Source organism: Podarcis raffonei, chromosome 16 (assembly GCF_027172205.1).
Source record: "Podarcis raffonei isolate rPodRaf1 chromosome 16, rPodRaf1.pri, whole genome shotgun sequence".
Lineage (NCBI taxonomy): Eukaryota > Metazoa > Chordata > Lepidosauria > Squamata > Lacertidae > Podarcis > Podarcis raffonei.
Genome location: NC_070617.1, coordinates 42,952,722 through 42,962,829, shown reverse-complemented (window position 1 = coordinate 42,962,829; position 10,108 = coordinate 42,952,722). Strand labels below are relative to the sequence as shown.

At 50.6% G+C, this 10,108-nt stretch overlaps 1 long non-coding RNA gene across 1 annotated transcript; it reads right to left on the bottom strand.

Annotated features, from left to right (window-relative positions):
• Positions 1 to 2,163: 2,163 nt before the first annotated feature.
• Positions 2,164 to 3,150, bottom strand: LOC128404160 (uncharacterized). Its single transcript, XR_008328073.1, has 2 exons — positions 2,904 to 3,150; positions 2,164 to 2,443 (listed from the first exon to the last, which is right to left on the bottom strand). It is a non-coding gene; the product is annotated as an uncharacterized LOC128404160 (long non-coding RNA).
• Positions 3,151 to 10,108: the final 6,958 nt, after the last annotated feature.

Sequence of the window (10,108 nt, the reverse complement as noted above, 5' to 3'; positions counted from 1 at the left end):
CGCGGTCCATCCTGTCCGACCGGGGCCGCCAATTCATCTCGAACTTCTGGCAGAAGCTGCTGGGCATCCTGAACGTCAAGATCAACTTAGCGTCGGCACGACACCCGCAGACCAACGGACAAGCGGAGAGGGTCAACGCCATCATGCAGCAATACCTGCGATGCTACGCCAATCAACAGCCCTCGACCGCTAGCCGAGTTTGCCTACAACAACACGAAGCACGGGTCTACAGGGGTGACACCGTTCTTCGCCAACAATGGGCGCCATCCCAGAACCTTCCCGGGGTTGGAGACCGAGGGGGAGGGGGAGCCACGGGGGGCAGAGCACTTAGCCGCAGAGTTACAGGAGGTCCATGAGCAACTCCGAAGGCACTTGGAACTCGCGAAACACGCCTACAAGATGCAGGCAGACAGGCACAGGAGGGTCGGGGAAGACATCCAGGTGGGGGACTGGGTCTGGTTAGCAGCTCAGGCAGTGCCGGCCAGAACGCTAGCTAAGAAGAAGCTCGGACACAAGCAGCTGGGACCTTACCAGGTCGCGGCACAAATCAATCCAGTGGCCTACCGGTTGACACTCCCGGAGGGCTCCAGAATGCACCCAGTCTTTCACAGGTCAGTGCTCACACCCTACAAGGCACCCCACAGGTTTCAGGCGCCAGGGAACGCACCAGCCCCACGTAGCCCATCGCCAACAGGGGAGGGACCACAGAGGGCGACGCCACTCAACGAGGTCACGGAGATTTTGGACTCCAGATGGGGGGAAGAGGGAGTTGAATATCTCCTCGCCAGGGAGGGTACCCCGGCCAGCGCCAACGAGTGGGTGCCGTGCTATGCCGTGGAGGAGCACTACCTCTAAGACGAGTTCCATTCGCTCTTCCCACACAGACCCATACCGGCGGAGTATTTCGACGACTGGCTTTTCACACCCACACTGTCAGCCAGCACGTTCCAGGGTTTCTCATCAGATGAGGAGCCGACGCCTGGAACGAGCTCCCAGGAGGGGTCGCTCTCGGGGTTTGTCACAGACCGCTCCTATTGGTGGGACACTCAACCAGAAGTGGGGTGGAGCAGGGAACTGCTGAGGGGGCCCTTACACACAGCCTCACCCGAGGGACGTGTGGGAGGAGGATCCTGGATTTGAGCACGACAGCAGAGAAATGGAAGCAGAGGAAGTCGACGTCGACGAACCCATCATGGGGGGGCCTGATCCCGCTGGCCGGTTGCACACCAGGGGGAGAGAACGGAATCCAGCACTCACACCCCCAGCGCTGGAGCACCCGGAACCCACACCCGAAGAGGGGGAGGGGGGAAGGGGGGGCTTCGAGGGGGGGATGGATGTCAGAGGTTCAGGAGCAGAAGAGCAGGGGAGAGAGCAAATAGAGAGCGGAGGAGAGGAATCAGAGGGGAGCGTAGGGGAATATGACAGTGACCCGAGAGATTCCATGAGCTTCTCCAGCGAATCAGAAGATTCCCAGAAGGGGACGCCTATGGTAAGGGCAAGGGGGGTCCCAAGGGGAACGCTCCATAAACAAGGGACCAGAGGGGACTCCCAAGGGAGCAGCGGAGGATCAGGACCTGTTCCCCCACCAGAGCACAGTGGGGGGGGGAAGAGTCACATGAGTCAGGACCAGCCTCTCCTCCAGCGGGGAGAGAAGATGAGTCAGGGGTAACCACGCCCCCATTGGGAAGTGGGGAAACGGAGGGAAGGCCAGGTCCAGCTAGCCTCCCCGAAAGAGGGAGCAGTGACACAAGTGTAACGGTCAGAAGGAAAGTGGGAGGCTGCGCGCGCGCGCCAAGTTCAAATGTGGAGGAGCGCGGGACAGCAGAAAACCCGGATTGGGAGCCAGGTCCGAAAGCCCGAAGGAGGGAGGGGGAAGAGTCAGGGGACTCAGCGTCAGAGGAGTCTAGGAGGGCTGAGACTCCGACTAGCAGGCGGACCCAGAGAAGGAAGGAACAGAGGAAGAGGTGGAGTAAGGCTAGAATCTTAAACTGGTGTCAGGGGGGAGGAGATTCAGATGGAGCTTCGACGGTCTAAGGTATAGACGTAGCGTTGCGCGCTGCGCGTCTGGAAGTGAAACTGAACTTCAATAAAGACTTTTATACTAGAGAAAGAAGCAGCGTTGGTCTTGTGTGAGCTGGGACCTTGGGCAGCGCTGACAAGTAGTAAAAACTACTCTGGAAATTTATTATTCCCAAAATGAAACCTTCATCTGGTTGTAAATATTAAGATTATACAAGCAAGAATGTAAAAATATGTTTTAAATTGATTTGATTTCAATCAAATCCACCCTGCATCACACACACCTGGGGAGGTGGCTGGAGGTGTTGGAGGATGGTGTCCAAAATCTCCCTTTCATCCATCCTCTCCAAAGCTTCTCTGACAGTTCTTCCTCCCAGCATTTTCTTACCCACCACCAAGTACTCTAAGTTTTCATCAGAGAGTTCTTCAGAAAGAGAGAGAGAGAGGTGAGTAAATGAGGCGGATGAGAGGGAAAGGTACCGTATTTTTCCATGTATAACATGCCCCCATGTATAAGACTGGCACTCAAAATTTAGAAAACGGGCAGATTGCCAAGACTTGTTAAGCTTTTTTGGGGAGGGGTTGCCCAGAGTTGTTGAGCTTTTTTTTTTTTTCAGGGGGGAGCCATTAATCAAATTGCAAAATTGCAGGCATCAACCACCAAGTCACCTATCACCTGCCAGTCGGACAACAGCCCTTTCCACAGCAAAGAAATCATGGCTGGGAATCTCCTCCTGGCGGCTACAACCAAGCGCCCGTCTGTGGCGTTCGTACAGAGCACCCGGTTGTCTCATGGATTATTGACCCATACACCACTAATCCGCTGCCACCAACCAGGTCCTCCCTGGTAAAATCACTTCAGTCTCAGTCAGCTTTTCAATTACCAATAAAGAAGAGTGTATTTTATTTCAGAGATAAAACAAAACTTTTGCCGCATTCCAAACGGTGTTCCTCTTTACTTTCTTAGTCTTATGTTCCTCTCTCTATCTCTGCTACCTCCCCACACTCAAGGACCAACTGCCCTAACTGTCTCTCTATTACCAACTGCCTTTCCCAACCAGCCAACCCATGAAATCCAACCAACTACCCACCCACAACTCCCAACGAACTCCTCTCAGAACTCTTCCCAGAACTAGTTTTATGTTCTGACTCCATCCCCCTGGGTCCTGTGCAACCTATTTAACTATTTCCCCTCCAGCACTCTCTCATATATGTTAACGTCACACCGTCCCCCCTCAGCACTACCTATGTAGAAGAGGAGCCCCAATTTGACACTTGATTTGGGGGGTAAAAAACCTCGTCTTATACACGAGAAAAGACGGCAAGTTCTTTCTCAGGGGGCTTCTCGCCTGTTGCAATGAGCGGGTGTATGCCATAATTGAACAGGGATCATAAAACTGTAGCGTCTGAAGGGACCTGCGGGGTCACCTATTCCAACCCCCAGCAATGCAGAACAGGGGCAGCCACCCGGAAGTCCCTGCTCCATGTTACATGCCTCTTAACAAGGAGGGGGGGACTTGCACCCAGACATCAAGGAAACCAGGAGAGACCCCGGCCTTGTATAATAATAATAATAATAATAATAATAATAATAATAATAATAATAATAATAATAATAATATATTTATACCCCGCCCATCTGGCTGAGTTTCCCCAGCCACTCTGGGCAGCTCCCAATCAAGTATTAAAAACAATACAGCGTTAAATGTTAAAAACTTCCCTAAACAGGGCTGCCTTCAGATGTCTTTTAAAGATAGGATAGCTACTTATTTCCTTCACATCTGAAGGGAGGGCGTTCCACAGGGTGGGCGCCACTACCGAGAAAGCCCTCTGTCTGGTTCCCAGTAACCTTACTTCTTGCAATGAGGGAACCGCCAGAAGGCCCTCGGTGCTGGATCTCAGTGTCTGGGCAGAATGATGGGGGTGGAGACGCTCCTTCAGGTATACAGGACCGAGGCCATTTGGGGCTTTCAAGGTCAGCACCAACACTTTGAATTGTGCTCGGAAATGTACTGGGAGCCAATGCAGATCTCTCAGAACCGGTTTCATGTGGTGCCGGCGGCCACTCCCAGTCATCAGTCTAGCTGCCGCATCCTGGATTAATTGCAGTTTCCGGGTCACATTCAAAGATAGCCCCACGTAGAGCGCGTTGCAGTAGTCCAAGCGGGAGATAACTAGAGCATGCACCACTTTAGTGAGACAGTCCGCAGGCAGGTAGGGTCTCAGCCTGCGTACCAGGTGGAGCTGGTAGACAGCTGCCCTGGACACAGAATTAACCTGCGCCTCCATGGACAGCTGTGAGTCCAGAGTGACTCCCAGGCTGCACACCTGGTCCTTCAGGGGCACAGTTACCCCATTCAGGACCAGGAAATCCCCCACACCCGCCAGCCCCCTGTCCCCCCAAAACAGGACTTCTGTCTTGTCAGGATTCAACCTCAATCTCTTAGCCACCATCCATCCTCCAACCGCCTCCGGGCACTCACACAGGACCTTCACCGCCTTCACTGGTTCTGCATACTGATGAACACCCAGCCCAAACCCCCTGATGATCTCTCCCAGCGGCTTCATATAGATATTAAACAGCATGGGGGAGAGGACGGAACCCTGAGGCACCCCACAAGTGAGAGCCCAGGGGTCTGAACACCCATCCCCCAACACCACTTTCTGGACACGGCCCAGGAGAAAGGAGCGAAACCACCGTATAACAGTGCCCCCAGCTCCCAGCCCCTCTAGATGGTCCAGAAGGATGTTATGGTCGATGGTGTCAAAGGCCGCTGAGAGATCCAGCAGAACTAGGAAACAGCTCTCACCTTTGTCCCTAGCCCGCCGGAGATCATCGACCAGCGCGACCAAGGCAGTTTCAGTCCCATGGTGAGGCCTGAATCCCGATTGGAAGGGATCTAAATGGTCCGCATCCTCCAGGCATACTTGGAGATGTTCGGCAATTACCTGCTCAATCACCTTGCCCAAGAATGGTAAATTTGAGACTGGGCAATAGTTGGCCAAATTGGCTGGGTCTAAAGATGTTTTTTTAAGAAGCGGTTTAATGACCGCCTCTTTCAGTGGGTCTGGGAAGGCTCCCTCACAGAGAGAAGCATTCACCACCCCGCAGAGCCCATCGCCCAGCCCTTCCCGGCTCGCTTTTATCAGCCAAGATGGGCAAGGATCAAGGAGACAGGTGGTTGGTTTCACTTGTCCAAGCAGCCTGTCCACATCCTCGGAGGTAACAGATTGGAATTGATCCCATGTAACAGGACTAGACAGAACTCTAGCACTCTCCCGCCCTGGCCCTGCTCCCACGGTGGAGTCTACCTCCTTCTGAATCTGAGCGACTTTATCTGCAAAAAACTTTGCAAAAGCATTGCAGGAGATCTTGGGGTCCCTACCAGGCCCCGGTAGTGCAAGTGGTTCTGATAGACTTCTGGGTCAGCACCATCGGCAATGGCGGAATTCCTCTGATTCAGAGGAACCCGCTCCGCTAAAATCGGGTCTTGCCGCCGCAGCGAAGGCGGAGACCCTCTAAAAATCCCAGGCGGAGGAAGCCTGGGAATGTGGGATTTGGCTCACACCAAGAGCGTCCCCCCTACTCACAGGGAAACCCCTTTTCGGGGGTTCCGAAGTGACGTGGGGTGAGTGGCGCGGTGTTCGAATCGATCGCTATTTTTGCGGAGTGAAGCCGCACAGCCGTTGTCGGAGAGCGCTGACTTATTTCTGTGGACATTCGGATTTCAAACAACAACCCCTGAGTAGTACGGAAATTGGATTCTTAAAATATTTTTAAATTTGGCACTTGTCAGCGCTGCCCAAGGTCCCAGCTCACACAAGACCAACGCTGCTTCTTCCTCAAGTAAAAAGATCTTTATTGAAGTTCAGTCTCATTTCCAGACGCGCAGCGCGCAACGCTACGTCTATGCCTCAGACCGTAGAAGTCCCATCTGAATCTCCTCCCCCCTGACACCAGCTTAAGATTCTAGCCTTACTCCACCTCTTCCTCTGTTCCTTCTTTCTCTGGGTCCTCCTGCTAGTCGGAGTTTCAGCCCTCCTAGATTCTTCTGACGCTGAGTCCCCCGACTCTCCTCCCCCCCTCCTTCGGGCTTTAGGACCTGGCTCCCAATCCGGGTCTTCTGCTGTCCCGCGCTCCTCCACATTTGAACTTGGCGCGCGCGCAGCCTCCCACTTTCCTTCTGACCGTTACACTTGTGTCACTGCTCCCTCTTTCGGGGAGGCTAGCTGGACCTGGCCTTCCCTCCGTTTCCCCACTCCCCGATGGGGGCGTGGTTACCCCTGACTCATCTTCTCTCCCCGCTGGAGGAGAAGCTGGTCCTGACTCATGTGGCTCTTCTCCCCACTGTGCTCTGGTGGGGGAACTGGTTCTGATCCTCCGCTACTCCCTTGGGAGTCCCCTCTGGTTCCTTGTTTATGGAGCGTCCCCCCTGGGACTCGCCTCGCCCTTATCATAGGCGCCCCCTCCTGGGAATCTTCTGATTCGCTGGAGAAGCTCATGGAATCTCTCGGGCCACTGTCATATTCCCCTACGCTCCCCTCTGATTCCTCTCCTCCGCTCTCTATTTGCTCTCTCCCCTGCTCTTCTGCTCCTGAGCCTCTGACAGCACTGATCGGGGAAGGTCCAAACAGGAAGTCCGCCTCCCCTTTCTGTAAACAATCTAAAGCAAAGAACCTCCAACTAAGGTCGTGGAGAGTTTTATTTTTTTTTCTGTTAAAGACTTTAATTCTACTGATTGAGATTATAAGAAATTTTATTTGGAAGCAGGGGAGCCTGCAGGAGAAGAACTAAACTTGGGAATTGATGTGCCACCCGCCCCGGACCCGGGAGTGGTCCGTGAGAGCCCGTTGATGAGGAATTGAACAATTTGACAGCTGTCAAGCTAGCTGTCAAGATACAAAAAGAGGACTTTGTTTCTATTGTCTACATTTGCTACAAGCTTATATTTTAAAAGAAGGAAGGATTGTTACAATCTAATGTATGGGACTTTTGGGTCTGTGCTGAGAGGAGTAAAAAGAAACTTAAATCCCCCTAGAGGGAGCTTTGGGACATTGCATTAAGAACCAGCTGAGAAACTGTTTTTTGACCTTGATACGCTTAGGAATGGCAGTCGGAAAAGAAATCCAGTTTGAACTGAATAGGACATTCTTTCTCTTGGGAAAGTTGCAAGGTCAAATAGGTGTTTTGACTACAAATGTCACAACTTTGAATACAAGAGTGAGTACCAGCAATGAACATGATAAGAACTCGGCACAGGAATTCTATTTAACTGAACAAACAGGGTGTCAGAGGCTCAGGAGCAGAAGAGCAGGGGAGAGAGCAAATAGAGAGCGGAGGAGAGGAATCAGAGGGGAGCGTAGGGGAATATGACAGTGGACCGAGAGATTCCATGAGCTTCTCCAGCGAATCAGAAGATTCCCAGGAGGGGGCGCCTATGGTAAGGGTGAGGCGAGTCCCAGGGGGGACGATCCATAAACAAGGAACCAGAGGGGAGTCCCAAAGGAGTAGCGGAGGAGTAGGGCCAGTTCCCCCACCAGAGCACAGTGGGGGGGAAAAGTCACGTGAGTCAGGACCAGCTTCTCCTCCATCGGGGAGTGGGGAGACGGAGGGAAGGCCAGGTCCAGCTAGCCTCCCCGAAAGGGGGAGCAGTGACACAAGTGTAACGGTCAGAAGGAAAGTGGGAGGCTGCGCGTGCGCGCCAAGTTCAAATGTGGAGGAGCGCGGGACAGCAGAAAACCCGGATTGGGAGCCAGGTCCTAAAGCCCGAAGGAGGGGGGGAGAAGAGTCGGCAGAATCAGCGTCAGAAGAATCTAGGAGGGCTGAGACTCCGACTAGCAGAAGGACCCAGAGAAAGAAGGAACAGAGGAAGAGGTGGAGTAAGGCTAGAATCTTAAGCTGGTGTCAGGGGGGAGGAGATTCAGATGGGACTTCTACGGTCTGATGGATAGACGTAGCGTTGCGCGCTGCGCGTCTGGAAATGAGACTGAACTTCAATAAAGACTTTTTAACTTGAGGAAGAAGCAGCGTTGGTCTTGTGTGAGCTGGGACCTTGGGCAGCGCTGACACAGGGAAATCTGAGAAGGAGAATAATGTTGTCTCTGAAGAGAAGAAAGGGGGAGCCGTAACTCTGCAGATGCGAAAGGCGAGCTGCAATTTGAGGCCTGACATGATGGTCATAAGGAGAAATAAATTTTTGAAGATGGAAGCCTGGCCTGAATTGGAAAGTGAAAGATGGCGAGATCTCCTTATGTGGAGATCAGACGACACTTGGATTATAAATCTGATTCAGGTGGAAGTTGGAGTTATGGGGACATTTGGATTTGAAAGGAGAATGAAACAAGATTTGGAATATCCTATAGGCCTTACCTTCAAGTATGGAGGTTTGGCTGGAAGGAATGTGGATGCTGTTGGGTTGGAGCCTCCCTGAGATTTGGTTTTCAATATCAAAGACTATCAAAAAGACTGGCAGATCGGATTTAAGATCTCCGGGTTGATGGTTTTTTGAGATTGACAGATTTATGCTGGGGACTGAAACCGGGAAGGGGGTATGGGTGGAATAAAAATTGGGAACTCAAAGTGTATATAAAATAAGTTGTTTTTTTCCTTTTTTTGTTTTATTTTTATAAGAGTTGGGAAATTCGTGGAAAGGAATTTTTTTTTCGACCTTAGGGAAATGTCTTAAGAATAAGTATTGATATATAGGTTTGGATGAGAGTTAAGATCGGATAAAGTAAAAGTAAAAGTGGCTTTTAAAAATATTGTAAAATTAACTATTTTGTTAATAAGAGGTTTGAAAAAGAAATTTATGTGGTATTGGTTAAAAGACATAAAGGATTAAGTAAAAATGAATTGATGAAAGAGAGAATGTAAAGCTACAGTATTTTAAAACAAATTATTAAGATAAAAATTAGGTTGGAAGGATTTGCTGAAACAACAATTTAAATTAGAATACAAAAATGGGAGGTGTGAGGAGGTCAAGGAAATAAGTAAAGGAAGAAAGTTATGTAAAGTTTTGATTTGTTTCTTTTTCCCTTTTTCTTTTTTTTAATGTTTGTATTTTTTTGTCTTTTTTTTTTAAAAAAAATTCTTATTGTAACCTTTAAAATCTTGAATAAATATTATTTTCCAAAAAAAAAAAAGCAAGTGGTTCTGATAGATTGCAAACCACCTGAAAAAGTCTCCTGCTGCTGTTTTCTGCATTGCCACTTGGTACGCTCGACGTTGAGCTCTAGCCCGTGTCCGGTCTGATTCGGAGTGAGTTTTCCGCCACCGGCGCTCTAGGCGTCTCAACGATTTGCCCTCAGCTCCGGGGAAAACCACGGAGCTGTCCGGGCTCCATGCAATCGGAGAGGGCACTTCGGAGCCAGACAGTCAATAGCCCTGGTTAACTCCGCATTCCAACGGGCCACCAGGGAATCAGCCAAGAGGCCATCAACTTGGGATAAAACATCCCCTACCACTCTCTGGAAACCAGTTGGATCCAGGGTCGCGGAGAAGTCCAGTTGCACCAGGAAGTGATCTGACCATGGCACTTCTTTTGTTTCAATTTTAGTTAGTGTCAGATCACCAACATCCGTAGAGGTAAACACCAAGTCTAAGGCCAAGGAGCACCCAAAAGGGATCTGGTTCTGCCTACTCACCTGGGAGCGCTGGCCCAGAGTCCTCGAGGCTCTTCTTTTTTGAGGGCCGCTGCTGGCTTGGGTCTTGCTTGCTGGTCTGGGGCTTCACCAGCCCTGGCAAGACTAGGGGTCTGGCCTCTGCCGCTGATGTTGAAGGCTTTGCCAATGCCGGCAGTAGGGCAGGGGCCTCGTGTTCATATGAGGGGTAGATCTTGTTTTTCTTTTTTCTTTTTAGAAAAAAAGCCATCCTGCAAGATGCAAAAAGATTAGGAATTATTGGGGAATGATATACAATGAATTCAAAAAACTGTTTAAAAAGACTTTTGTTAAGAAACCAGAAGCATTCCTTCTAGGAATTTTAGACCAAGATGTAAAAAAAGAAAATTGGAAATTCTGTATGTAACAACAGCAGCAAGAATTTTATTAGCACAAACTTGGAAGACAGAAGAAATACCAACGAAAGAAC